Below are 15087 nucleotides of genomic sequence, written 5' to 3' on the forward strand. Positions count from 1 at the left end.
CCTACCCGCCTTGTGCGCCGCATGGAATTCCGGATGAAAAACTGCACCAAATTGTGCTGCGGTAAACTGCACATAAGAAAAATGAAAGGTTTCATACTTACGTAGCTATGGCGACGCGTCCCTCCACCATCCTGAAGCCCGGCCTCCTGGGATGACGTTTCATTCTATGTGTCCGCTGCCTCCTGTGATTGGCTGCAGCGATCACATGGGATACTTTCTTGGAATAAGAAACACAGAATTTTGGGTAAGTATAAGATTTTTTTTCTATTTTAAGTTGCGTTTTTTGTGGTGGAATCGCTGCTTTTTCGCCGCAACAAAGGCAACATCTGCTATTTGTTGCGGCTTTTATCTCCCCATTGAATTCAATAGGGAAAAGCCACAACAAATAAGCAGCGATTACGCAAATACTATTGACACGCTGCAGATTAAAAAAAAAATGCACCGCAGGTCAATGTCTGAGCGATTTTTTTTTTTCCGATCATTATTTACACAGTGTGTGGATTGTTCAAATCTCATGCACTTTGCTGCTGCTCTATTATGCTGTGGATTTTCGTTGCGGAAAATCTGCAGTATTTACGCTACGTGTGAACTTACCCCTGCAGTAAAACTAATTTCTTTAATATTGCCCATGGTGTCTTCCCTATATAATGACATTTGTACGATATTTGACTTGTTCCACTGAGAATCCACAGCCTGACACTTTCCGCCCCTTCGTAAACCAACACCGTGCCAATCTAATGCTGGAAATGTGCTTTGCGTACTAATCCTCTGAGAATTAGTGTCAGTATCTGATAAATGCCGCTGTGAAGATTTGCAGATAAATGCTAATTAAGTGTGAATGGGAAGGCTGGGGGGTCACAAACGCTGCGCTGTCACTTTAAGGAACAGTGTTTGAAGATGAAAGCTTTGTAGTGAGACGTTTCATACTTCAGAAAAGTTTCGTAACTTTTGATGTATTCGTGCACATTTGGGGATGAACTGCAGGGCACCCGGTTACTGTTTGTTCTGTCCTGTCTGTCATTTTACTGGCAAGAACAGCACAATAGTCATTTAAAGGGGGATATAGGGTTGTAATTTTTTTTTTAAATCAGAACCATATTTCTGGCTCATTCGCACATGACCAGAAGTAATGTATATGATAGTGTCAGAAATTACTTGTCCAGGGCTGTACAGAAAAATAACAAAACTCAGAATGACCCCCAATGAGCGCTCCACCGATGTACTAAACCGTTCTAAAAATTAATGTCCACTCCTCTGATGCTAACATCATTTTATATCTGTATAGGGGAACTCTGCTTTTCTGACCAGATAAATTATTATAAATTCTCACTGCCTGTAGCCACCACTAGGGGGAGCTCACTGCATGTGGATTTATACCGCTAGTATTAAACTCAATGGGCGCTGTATAAATCTGTATGCAGTGAGCTCTCCCTAGTGGTGACTCCAGGTAGCAGCTACGACAGTGTCCCAGCAAGCAGGTGAAGCAGTCAACCACAGGCCCGATAAGTATTGCATGCTTTGCCTCTATGGTTGTTATGCCACTGACCATTAGGCCCCCCTGGCCCCCCAAAATTTTTAGAATACGGGTAATTATGCTGCTGCAATCAGGTTTTCCCACTCACATTTACCAACTATGCGAAGGATAGGTGCTAAATGTGAAAGCAGTGTGGCTTAAAACCTCGTTGCAAAACTGCGCGGTAGAAAACGATTTTGCCGCACATCACACTAACGGTGCCGTTTGGAATGTGCGAATGCAGCTCTAGGCTAATTTCAGTGGGACGTATTGCACCCATGATTTACAGTCCATATTAAGGACCCACACACATCCCCCAGAACTGAAACTTTGGTGAAGTAGAATGGAAGGGATTAATTCCAGACCATGCGTTGCGGCCATGGTGCTGACCTGCGGCCGTTTTACTCCCGTCTGAAACTATTCTAAGACTTACACTCAACTTTTCCATGTTCTACTTCTAAACACTATAAGGGCACGTTCAGACGTAGTGGAAATTTTTTTGCTGCAGATTTTGTTCTAAATTACGCAACGAATTTGCGGAAAAATTAGCATATTTGAGGGTTCATCAAGACATGGCGGATTTTGCAGCGGACTTGCCACAGATTTCAGCCATTGCATTGCAAAGGCTGAAATCTGCAGTGAAAATCCGCTGCTTCTCCGCAGCAGTAAATTCCGCACCGCAAGCTATTTTCTGCATCGTCGTTTTCCGCAAAATATCTACTATGTAAGCGAAAAACTTATAGAAATTACAGAAAGGTCTTCTGCAGATTTTCATTGCGGCCTGTCCGCAGCGGAATTTCGCAGCAAATCTGCCACGCCTGAACGTGCCCTTATGGTGCATTTAAATGGGACGTTTTTGGATGAGCGGTAAGAAATGCCTCAAAACTCGCAGCAAAAAATGCACATGGCTTTATTGCAAATTGCCACGGTTTTCAATGCGGTTTTCGTCTGTGCCTTTTTTACCGGTAAAACCCATTTGTTCACCAGTAAAATACACAGAGGCAAAAACCACTGCAATTTTGGCGCAATTTTTTCTTAGATTTTGTTTTTTATACGTTTTTTTACCGTGCGCCCATAAATGTCACATGTAAACGCACCCTACAGATATATTTTTTTCTGAGGTAATCACAAAAGCGCTGCAAAAAACACTGCGTTTTCTGCTGCGATTTTGATTTATAATGATCTGCAAATCAGACGTGGAGCACAATTATTTGCAATGTGTTGGCATTTTTTAAAATGGTGATGGGCCCAAACGTGAATTCTTATCAGGCAAGAGATTAAGAGCTAAAGATAAATCATCTGGAAAACAGAAGGTCCAGCTGTCTAGATAAATATGTGAGAAATGTCAAGATAAGTTATGGGAACGGAGGAGGAAAATACGTGAGTGCAAAGGATATAAAGCATGAGCTCAGTGTCGGGTTTTCTAATATATTTGATCTATCTATCTATCTATCTATCTATCTATCTATCTATCTATCTATCTATCTATCTATCTATCTATCTATCTATCTATCTATCTATCTATCTATCTATCTATCTATCTATCTATCTATCTATCTCATATCTATCTATCTCATATCTATCTATCTCATATCTATCTATCTATCTCATATCTATCTATCTATCTATCTATCTATCTATCTATCTATCTATCTATCTATCTATCTATCTATCTATCTATCTATCTATCTATCTATCTATCTATCTATCTATCTATCTCATATCTATCTATCTATCTATCTATCTATCTATCTATCTATCTATCTATCTATCTATCTATCTATCTATCTATCTATCTGTCTGTCTGTCTGTCTGTCTGTCTGTCTGTCTGTCTGTCTGTCTGTCTGTCTATCTATCTCATATCTGTCTATCTATCTCATATCTATCTATCTATCTATCTATCTATCTATCTATCTATCTATCTATCTATCTATCTATCTATCTATCTATCTATCTATCTATCTATCTATCTATCTATCTATCTATCTATCTCTCTATCTATCTATCTATCTATCTATCTATCTATCTAATCTATCATACTTTATGAATATTTACTGCACTATTGATGTCTATATAAAAGTCACAAATACTATAAAATCTGCTGGTTTAAGTAGATAAGAAGATGAATTAAAATAACGCTGGATGTGGGGGCATCGCCAGATATTCATATTTTGTGAATTCCAGAGATATGAAGCAATTAGACGAAAAGTTCTATGAAAGTTCGAGGTGACGGTGAATGGGACATGATGTGAAAGTAAGAAGATAAGAAGTGATGTGTTCTGTAAGGAGCGCAGGAATGTAAATCCAGAGCCACAAGAAGGAGAAGTTTATGTCTTATATCATTGTACAGGAGAGGAAAAGCCTTAACAAAACAGAGGGGAAGGAGTCCCGGGGGGGGGGGGGGGTGAGATAAGACAGAATTAGGGACAGGACTGAGGATTTAAGACATGAAGAATCTCAAGGTAAAAAGTTATTTTGAAAGTGGAAATAATTTTTTATTCACGTCTTTTCTACTTCAGACATTGCTCAAGTTTAGGTCTATTTTCGGGATCACAGTAATGTCTTGGCCTCATAGACACATCCTTCACCGTTTTCACGTCCATTTAAAACGGATCCATGTGGTTTCCGTTTTCCCTCCGTGTCCGTTCCGTCATTTCGTTTTAAACGGACGTTGTGCTTCCTTTTGTCTTCCGTTTTAAAGGGTCCGTTAAAATCCATCTTGTGTGTTGAATGCAGTGAATTTTGGCACGCCCTGCCGTTGCTTAGCAACGGATCCGTGAAAAACGGTCGGCACACGGATGCCCTCCGGTTACTGAACGACGGACAAAAGTAGGACATGCACTACTTTTGGACGAACGGAACCATCAAAACGACGGAAGTGTGCACGGCGCCATAGAAATGAATGTGTCAGGGTGCTATCCGTGAAAAAAAAAAAATGGCACCATGAAGAAAATAACTGAAGTGGGCATGAGGCCTTACTGGGGATTTTAGGGGCACTGAGGATTGTCTCTTTATAAAAAGGGAATACTTGAGGGCTCATCTCTAATATATTATCCTACCACATCCGAAATTGTTGGATTCCCACACTCTTCGTTGTATATCTTTCCTCCATGATGTTTAGAAGGAGTGGTTTGTTCTTTATAGAGATGTAAGTCCTCATTCACATCTGCGTTGGGGGCCTCCACCATAGATCCGCTGAAAATACTGTAAACAATAGCGCAGTAAAACCTCGGACACCCCGACAGAACTCATTAAAGACAATGGGTTCGGTCGGCCACCAGTGGTGTGCATTGTATAGTGGTGTCCACTGGTGTGTCATTTATTATGTCATTATGTTAATTATAGACACGTCTGTATGCAGCATTACTTTTGACAAAAAAAAATAATTAAAAAAAAATATATATAAAAAAAACAGACAGACGTAAGGCGACCACTGCACTAGTTATAGGCCATAGAGGGGAAAGCAGGACGTTAGTTGCAAAAATAGTTATAGCCTGTATCGAACTGGGGTTCCTTGAGTTCACCAGAGGACATGACTCTGAGGGTCCGTCCTCATCTATACAGAACACTTTTAGTTGCATTATAATCTTCGTTGTTCTCATTGACATCACTGGTTATTTGTGAATCATCCCAGAAGTAATAGACCCTAGTGGCAAGTGCTTGTCTACCAAGTCTCCTCCACATGTTATTGTCTTCTGCTCGATATTTGGTGCCCCATTATTGTATCGGAGCCTGGGCCCTCCCGAGGATACTCTAGCATCCTGGGCATAGGTAGCCCACAGTCAACCAGGGAGTTACAAACAGGGCCATCCTTAGGATAGATGGCGCCCCGTGCAAAATTTTCTTTTGCGCCCCACCCTATCATAAAAAAATTCCTCATAAAAAAAATATAATGCCCCAACAGTATAATGCCCATTTTAGTGCCCCCACACAGTATAATGCCCCTTTAGTGCCCCCACACAGTATACTGTCCCCTAAGTGCCACACACAGTATATTGCCCCATGTAGTGCCCCTACACAGTATAATGTACCCCCTCTCCTCCCCTGGGAGCTCCACACAGCCCCCCTTGTAGATCGTGCCTTCCTGTAGATTCTGCCATACAGCCCCCCTGTAGAATTTGCCATATAACCCCTCACCTCCCCCTTCCAGACAGTGCCCCCCACTTCCCCTTTGTAGATGGTGTCAAACAGCCCCCCACCTCCCCTTTGTAGATTGTGCCATAGAACCCCCATCTCCCCCTGTAGATTCTGCCATACAGCCCCCACGTCCCCCTTGTAGTCAGTGCCCCCACCTCCCCCTTGTAAACAGTGCCCCACACCACCCCTTTGTAGATAGTGCCATACAGCCCCCTCCTCCCCCTTGTAAACTGCGCCAAACAGCTCCCCACTTCCCCTTTGTAGATATTGCCATACAGCCCGCCACCTACCTCCCCCGTGTCAACAGTGCCATACAGCCCCCCACCTCCCCCTTGTAGACAGTAGCCCCCCACCCAGCCTTGTAAACAGTAGCCCCTCACCTCATCCTTGTACACAGTGCCCCCAAACAAATAAAACAAAACAAATTTACTCACCTAGGTCCCGTTCCCGTGACGAACAGAGCTGCTCCACAATGCTGACAGGTTTCTTGCATAGGCCGTCGTGATCCAGTGGCGTCATCAAGCTGGCCTGCGCAGGGATCCTGTCCCTGCACCTGTAGCCTATGGCAGAGCAGGGAGATACCTCCCTGAACTGTCATAGGATTCAATGGTATCTGCGTCCTAAGGACGCAGATACTATTGAATGTAGTGTCGCTTCCACTGTAGCAATCATAGCCGCTGCTAGCGGCGCCACCGGGCATGGGGGAGCCTGTCCCAGCGGGCAGCACGGGCGCCCTCATGCTCTGTGGTGCCACTAGCAAACGCTATGGCTGCTACAGTGGTAGTTACGTCACCCGGGCAGAAAGACAGCTGCAGAGTTGCCGGGCCTGGGCGCTTCAGAAGCAGGGGAAGGGAGAAAGCGCAGCGCCCCCTTCCACCTGCTGGAGTGATGTGCCCTGTGCGATGGCACAGGTTGCATACCCCAAAGGCCGGCCATGGTTACAAATAGGTACAAGTATTTTCTTTTTGTATTTCCATTCATAGTGTTTTGGAAATTAAGAATAAGGACTGGTTGGTCAGGTGCCCTAGACAGGAAAGACAATTTTGCTCCCATCTGACCTCATAGAAAAACATGGCTGCTTTCTTCCAGTAATATCGCCACGCCTGTCTATGGGTTGTGTCTGGTATTGCAGCTCCGCTTCATTGAAGTGAAAGAGTGAAGAAGATCCATTCATGCTAAAAATGAGCTATAAATATGGTAAGATTCGCGACATTTCAAACAAGCCCTTTCCACATTAGAACGTACATGTACTGTGCATCATCAGGGGCAGGTTTTTCCCAAATCCTGATGTACACCTATGTCCTGGTGATCACTCCGACTCAGCGTCCTCAGTCACTTTACTGTGAACACCAGCATTGCGATCTCCAGGATTTGCTTAAATATGGTGACAGTCCGCATGGCTGTCCTGTAGCAATGATGCCCTACCAGATGCCTGGGTGTAATAGTTCTGCACAAAAAAAATAAAAAAAGAATAAAATGACTAAAAAAAAGTGTTAAAGAAATTAAAAAAGTTACATAAAATAATAATTTAAAAAAAATTAGAAAAGAAAAGAATAAACATGATTTTGCAGCATCGCTTCACTCCAGCTAATAGAGGGGCGTCCTGAGATTGGGAGCCCCATGGTATCCATATGCATAATAGGGCACATGGGGTGGCTGTTCTGTTGGTATAACCGAGAGAACATGCAGGAACATTGACTATACTGCTGCCACCTTGTTCTGTGGTGTGTTCTGGTAACATACCTGGATGAGTGTCTATACCTTGGTGTTACATTCCCTGTAATCTTACCTGGCTCAGCTGCTGCAGAACCTCTTTTTGAAAGGAAGGCAGAACTGCATGTTTATTATTGATTGATTCATTGAAATGAAGCATCTTCAAAAGGAGGTTCTGCAGCAGCAGAGGCATAGTGCTGTATAAAACACACTGCAGCTGAAAGTTCGAGTGCTTCGTGTCAGTCACTCACTGATTGATATAAACCTCCTGTTACCCTTAAAGAGGTTCTGCAGCAGTGAGCAGACTTCATATTATACAGTACTGCTTTCTCAATTAGGGAAAGCTTTTAGGTGCTTAGTTACACTGTCGTCTTTTATGTTTAACTCAAATCTATATTTATTGCTGACCATTAAGTTGTGTGACCTAATTTATTAATTTTTTTACCTTTTTATTTGAAAATGAACAATTACAAAAAGGGAAAACAGCGCAAGGAAAACTCCAAAAACATACACATGCTGTAATATATCCCAAACCATCCACCCCCCCAGACCCCACCCACTCCAACATAATCCCATCCCATGCCCAACATGGGCTCTCACACCCAAGCAAAGTGACCCATTTGCCTTTTGCTCAAGAGAAAATGAGACAGGCAGTGACATCTTTATAATCCATACCCCTGCTCAGGTAAACACCAATCATACACTTCTATTTCTAGTAAGGAACCGCCCCTGCCTAAGCCCTCAGAATTAAATAGACAATAACTATAATAAGAGGTAAAGATACCCCGCTAAAGTCATATCCCCCTTTGCTTAGTACTCTAGAGGACTTTACCTCCTTATGCCCCTGAGTTCACATATTCTAGATGTGATGCGTATGGGGAAACCATATGGTGGCACATTGTGTGCCCATGGCCCTGTGCTACAGAGCTGGAGAGGCTCTGTGTGCCCCTGTAAGGCCCTGTGCACATGGCTCTGCCATGGGCAGGAGCCGTTATGCAGCAATATATCCAGCAATATATCCCGTCCTTCTGTAGCGCTGCATACGTAGGTCAATTTGCCATTCAGAGTTCAAGGAAAGCTGAATAACTCTAATCAGAGTTCTAATTAGGCATTACATCACCCAGTGCAAAAAATGAGGTTTGCTGTCCTAGCCCTATATATAAATTCCCTAGCAAGTCAGAGTGGTTTGTTGGTGCACCCACTGCCCCCCAGCGACACCCCTGGCTATATTGGCGGCCGTATTGATTTTCACCCATCTCTCCCAGAAATGGATAAATAAGCTGGACAGCCGAGGACAATGTCGTTTCCTGGCTGGTAACTAATCATTCAAAAAAACTTCTGACATGTCATAGAGAAGTTTTGATCGGTGGGGGTCTGAGCACTGAGACTCCCACCGATCACTAAAACGTAGCGGCAGAAGTGCTCGTGTTAGCGCTGTGCCGCTTAGTTTCTGATTGACTTTCCTCGGAAAGCCGAGGAGTTGGTGTACAGACTCATAGATTTTCTATTGAACAGCGATCAGTAAGCGTCTCAGTTCTCAGACCCCCATGATCAAAACTTCTGACATGTCAAGTTTAGTTAACAATGCGGTTATAGCAGAATTAATAGTGAGCAGTATATTCTGCCCGGCGTCATTTTATCATGGCGTTCATGCTTGGCGTGCATGAATCACAGATGAGTCACCGAAAGCAAGAATAATACCTCCGCCGTCTGTATGAAGGACGAAGTGACAGACCTGCTGAGTGTAAATGACGAGTAATCGCTGGAAATGACGTATCGCTAAACCAATTACACTTGTAATGTGCGACCGCTCATGGCTAAACAAGCTGACCCCATCTAATGTACTCAACGCTAATTATTATGTACACATTGATTTTACGCTCTTTGTAATTCTCTATGGGTAGAAAACTGTCATGGTGTATGTATAATAATTTGACCATTTGCTGTAGACAGCCTTCGAAGCTATGTAGATAATAAAGAATGACCATTTCTATGCATCGGAGACGTTCATGGGCGCTGACGATGACATAAGGATGTTGTTTTTTCGAAAAACCTATGAGTTAAGGGTGCGTTCACATATACAGTATCAGTTGCATCAGCGTCAGTTTTTTTGTCTCTCAAATTATTACAACTGATGCAAAGACTGATGCGAAAATGTATCAGTTGCCATCAGGCTTTTTCACAATTTTTACTACAAAATCATCAGTTGTCGTTAGTTGTCATCAGTTTTTACCATCCATTTTTAACATTTGTTTTTACCACAATGGTCCACCAAAAAAGGGTCGTCTAGGGTATGAAAATGTGCCAATTTTATCAGAGTGGTGCCTAGCTTGTGATAGATTGGATACATGATAGATTAGATACTTGTGTACCATGTCAGGGTTCTCCTTCTTTGCTCCGGCCTTGACGCTACAATAAAGTCTGACACACATTGTAATGTAACGTGTGTCATATTCAGTGCAGCGCCACGGCCGGCGCCGAGAGAGAGCCCAGAAGGCAGCTGCTGTCGGCTGACCACAGATCAGATCTTCGAAGCAGCCATGGGAGCCTGAAAAGACGCCAAACACTAGCCACAGCTTCAGGGAGTAGATAGTTTTTGGCGCCTTTACAGCTACCCAATCCCACCCGCATCTCCTACCCACACCACACCACGCTGGGATTTCTGTTGTTTCAATTCATACAACATGGTTTGGGTGTCGGCCGTTAAAAATAGTCGTCTAGGTCCGTTTTTGACAGCTGTTTTGCATATGCTTTATATCCGTTCCGTGATTTGCGGTTGTGAATTTTTTTAAAAACAGATGAATTTCATAGTGTAGATAATGAAACCCTGCCCTCTGTAGATAATGCCGCAATTCCCTCTGTATATAGTGCCACACCGCCTGTAGATAATGTCGCAGTTCCCTCTGTAGATAGTGCCACACACCCCCCTGTATATAGTGCCACACAGCCCCTGTAGCTAATGCCACAGTGCCCTCTATATAGAGTGCCACACCCCCCCCTAGATAATGCTGCAGTGCCCTCTTTAGATAGGGCCACCCACCTCCCTGTATATTGTGCCACACACCCCTGTAGATAATGCCGCAGTGCCCTCTGTATATAATGCCACAGAACTCCCTGTATATAATGCCACAGTACCCCCTGTAGATAATGCCACACAGCACCCCCTGTAGATAGCGCCACACAGCGCCCCCTGTGGATGGTGCCACAGCGCCCCCTGTAGATTGTACCACATAGCGCCCCTTGTAGATAGCGCCACCCCCACTGTATATAGTGCTACCCCCCTTCCCCTGTAGATAGCGCCAATGAAGCTCCCTCTACAAGCGGAATCCCTGGCCAGACCACTGCCGACGCGGTGGCCGGGGATTCCCTCCGTTAGGAACCCCTGACGCCACTGTACATATATGGACAATGACATCAGGGGTTACTCCCTGAACGGAATTCCCGGCCACAGCATGTCAATGTCCATACATGTACAGTAACCTCAGGGGTTTCATCTAGGAGCGGAATCCCGCGGCCAGATCCTCGGCAACGGGGATTCCGCTCAATCAGTAGCCACTGATGCCACTGCCCATATATGGAGAGTGATATCAAGGGCTTTCCCAAGCACAGCGCTTAAATAGCGCTGTTCCCCGGGAATCCCCGGTGAGCGAAGGAGCTCTCTGCTCCTCCGCTCTAAACTCATTCTGAAGCAGGGCCCTGATGGTTCCCTGCTTCAGTATTAAGTTCAACTGTGTCTGCATCCTGGGGACGCAGACATATTTGACAGCGGGACATACCCTCGGCCGCCCAGAGCAGAGAGACACCGCCCAGAATTCGGGACTATCCAGCTGAATCCGGGACTGTTGGGAGGTAGTCGTCAGGTGCTCCAACACGCCGGAGGGAAACTGACATGGGCATATATGTGAACAGCCCCTAACTGGCCTGGAAGGAAAGATTGATGCTGTAAAGGATCTGCCAGACACAGCCTCTGTGTCGATGCCCGTGGTTAGTCAGTCTGCACCTGCTCCTAAGTCTGATAGAGTGACACGATCTTCTACCAGTCAGGCTGGGAGGCTGAGGAGTGGGAGAGCCTATCACAGCCTGGCCAGACGGAGCTAGCTCCCGCCCTCTGTCTATTTATACCTTCATTTCCTGCTCCTCCTTTGCCTGTGATTCTATCTTGTTTCCTGGCTCTGCTGCTCCAGCTATTACTATTGACCTCTGCTTCATTTTGACCCTGGCTTTACTGACTACTCTCCTGCTCTGCGTTTGGTACCTCGTACACTCCTGGTTTGACTCGGCTCGTTCACTACTCTTGTTGCTCACGGGGTTGCTGTGGGCAACTGCCCCATTTTCCCTTTGCTTCTGTGTACCCTTGTCTGTTTGTCTGTCGTGCACATAGTGAGCGTAGGGACCGTCGCCCAGTTGTATGCTGTCGCCTAGGACAGGCCGTTGCAAGTAGGCAGGGACTGAGTGGCGGGTAGATTGGGGCTCACCTGTCTGTCTCCCTACCCCGTCATTACATAATCACAGGCCCATATACCTTTTCTACCCTGGTCCCTGACACAACTATGGACCCCCTTGAGACCCTGGCTCAGCAAATGCAGGGCCTCTCCCTACAGGTCCAAGCCCTGGCTCAGAGGGGCAACCAGCATGATGCTACCCTGGTAGTGCCCCCCACCTCACCTCTTGAACCCCACCTCAAGTTGCCTGACCGGTTCTCAGGGGACCGGAAGACTTTTTTCTCCTTTCGGGAGAGTTGTAGGCTCTATTTCCGTCTAAAGCCCCACTCCTCAGGTTCTGAGAGCCAGCGAGTGGGTATAATTATGTCCCGGCTCCAGGACGGGCCCCAAGAATGGGCATTCTCCTTGGCTCCCGACGCCCCTGAACTTTCCTCTGTTGACCTTTTTTTTTCTGCTCTCGGGCTCATATATGACGAGACTGACAAGACTGCCTTTGCCTAGAGTCAGCTGGTGACCTTACGTCAGGGTAAGAGATCCGTTGAGGAGTACTGTTCGGACTTTAGGAAGTGGTGTGTAGCTTCTCGGCGGAATGACCCTGCCTTGAGGTGCCAGTTTAGATTGGGTCTGTCGAACGCCCTGAAGGACCTGTTAGTAAGCTATCCCTCTTCTGACTCTCTAGATCAGGTTATGGCTTTAGCGGTACGTCTTGACCGACGTCTCAGGGAACGACGACTTGAACGTTTTTGTGCCTTCTTCTCTGGCTCCCCCATGATGGCTCCCGAGGTCCCGTTGCTTCGTTCTTCCACGGAAGACTCGGATGAACCTATGCAACTCGGGGCCTCCGTGTCTCCCCAACAACGTAGAGAGTTCCACAGGAAGAATGGTCTCTGCTTCTAGTGTGGGGATGACAAGCATCAAGTGAACAACTGTCCTAGGCGTAAGAATAAGCAGCCGGAAAACTTCCGCGCCTAAGTGACCATCGAGGAGGTCGCTTGGGCGCACAGGTATTTCCCGTAAATATGAAACCTAATAAGATCTTGCTTCCCTTTCAGGTCTCTTTTGGTGGTAGGTCTGCTACCGGCAGTGCCTTCGTGGATTCAGAGTCTTCTGCTAATATTATGTCTGTGGAATTTGCTATGTCTCTAGCTATGCCATTGATTGATTTGTCTAAACCTGTCCCGGTAGTGGGTATCGAATCCACTCCTCTTGCTAATGGTTATTTTACACAGCATACCCCTGTTTTTGAACTCCTTGTTGGCTCCATGCATTTGGAGCAGTGCTCTGTACTGTTGATGCAGGGATTATCGTCCGATTTGGTTTTAGGCCTTCCCTGGTTGCAGATGCATAATCCCACGTTTAACTGGAATACTGGGGAGCTTACCAAATGGGGTAATGAATGCTTGACGTTATGTTTTTCTGTTAATTTTATTTCTCTCCCTGAGGAGGTGAACACTCTACCTGAGTTTATTCAGGACTTCGCTGATGTTTTTTTCTAAAAAGGCCTCCGAAGTGTTACCTCCTCATAGAGAATATGATTGGGCAATCGATTTGGTACCAGGAGCTAAGCTCCCTAAGGGTAGGATATTTAATCTCTCTTGTCCCGAACGTGAAGCCATGAGAGAGTATATTCAGGAATGCCTGGCCAAGGGTTACATTCGCCCCTTTACTTCTCCGGTAGGTGCTGGCTTCTTCTTCATAGGGAAGAAGGATGGTGGTCTTAGGCCGTGCATCGATTACCGAAACTTGAATAAGGTCACTGTAAGGAACCAGTATCCCCTTCCTTTGATTCCTGATCTCTTCAATCAGGTTCAGGGGGCCCAATGGTTCTCTAAGTTTGATCTATGGGGGGTTTATAACCTTATCCGCATCAAAGAGGGGGATGAGTGGAAGACTGCGTTTAACACACCCGAAGGTCATTTCGAATACCTCGTCATGCCCTTTGGGTTGTGTAATGCTCCCGCGGTCTTCCAAAATTTCATAAATGAGATTTTAAGAGACTACCTGGGGGTATTTCTTGTAGTGTACCTTGATGACATACTTGTGTTTTCCAAGGACTGGTCCTCCCACATTGAGCATGTCAGGAAGGTGCTCCAGGCCCTTCGGGAAAACAAACTGTTTGCTAAAACCGAAAAATGTGTGTTTGGGGTGCAGGAGATACCATTTTTGGGTCAAATCCTCACTCCTCATAAATTCCGCATGGACCCTGCCAAGGTTCAGGCTGTGGCTGAATGGATCCAACCTGCCTCCCTGAAGGCATTACAGTGCTTCCTGGGGTTTGCTAATTATTACAGGAGATTTATTGCTAACTTCTCGGTCATCGCTAAGCCTCTTACGGATCTCACTCGCAAAGGTGCTGATCTCCTCCACTGGCCTCCAGAGGCGGTCCAGGCTTTTGAGGTCCTTAAGAAGTGCTTTATCTCGGCCCCAGTGCTGATTCAGCCTAACCAAATGGAGCCATTCATCGTCCGAGGTGGGAGTGGGTGCTGTCTTGTCCCAGGGTACCAAGTCCCTCACCCATCTCCGTCCCTATGCCTACTTCTCCAGGAAGTTCTCACGCACTGAGAGTAACTATGACATTGGCAACCGCGAACTCTTAGCCATTAAATGGGCATTTGAAGAGTGGTGCCACTTCCTGGAGGGGGCTAGGCACCAGGTTACGGTCCTTACCGACCACAAGAATCTGGTTTTCCTAGAATCTGCCCGGAGGCTAAACCCGAGACAAGCTCGATGGGCGTTATTTTTTACTAGATTCAACTTTTTGGTTACCTATAGGGCTGTGTCTAAAAATATTAAAACTGATGCACTGTCGCGTAGTTTCATGGCCAGCCCTCCTTCGGAGGAAGATCCCCATGTATAATAATTTCCTCTGTTGATTCTAACTTAGTGTAGCGCCCATGGCCGCGGGCCGTCGGGTTCACTCACCTCCCGACGCCCGCAGCCATGGATCTGTGAGCGCTGGCCTCCGTCTCCCTCCTAGGAGATGCCAGCGCTCACTTCCGCTCTGTCCGGCTGGGTCCCGTAGGGTGCGCGCGCACGCTCGCGCCCGCTCTTAAAGGGCCAGCGCGCGCACATGAAAACAATGTTCATTAACCCACATGATTTCCTGCCCTATAAGAATGCCCCAGCCCTTCTGATCTTTGCCTGAGCGTTGTTAGTCTTTCCCAGTCTGTCTCGCAAATGGTCCCTTAGTGTCTCCCGTTCCTGCTGTTACCCGTGCCCTGTTACCGTTCCTGTATTCCGCATTGTTCCTGTGCCTACCCGTGTTCAAGTGTCATCTGCCAC

General features: G+C 45.9%; 1 protein-coding gene across 1 annotated transcript in view; it reads right to left on the minus strand.

Moving 5' to 3' along the window:
* ME3 (malic enzyme 3) overlaps nt 1-167 on the minus strand; it is a 335644-nt gene extending 335477 nt beyond the window's left edge. The window contains exon 1 of the mRNA XM_075851433.1: nt 102-167. The gene's annotated coding sequence lies outside the window, so the exon portion shown is untranslated. The remainder of the gene's footprint in view (nt 1-101) is intronic.
* Between the last annotated feature and the right edge of the window lie 14920 nt (nt 168-15087).

The sequence above is a fragment of the Rhinoderma darwinii genome, chromosome 2 (assembly GCF_050947455.1).
Source record: "Rhinoderma darwinii isolate aRhiDar2 chromosome 2, aRhiDar2.hap1, whole genome shotgun sequence".
Classification (NCBI taxonomy): Eukaryota; Metazoa; Chordata; class Amphibia; order Anura; family Rhinodermatidae; genus Rhinoderma; species Rhinoderma darwinii.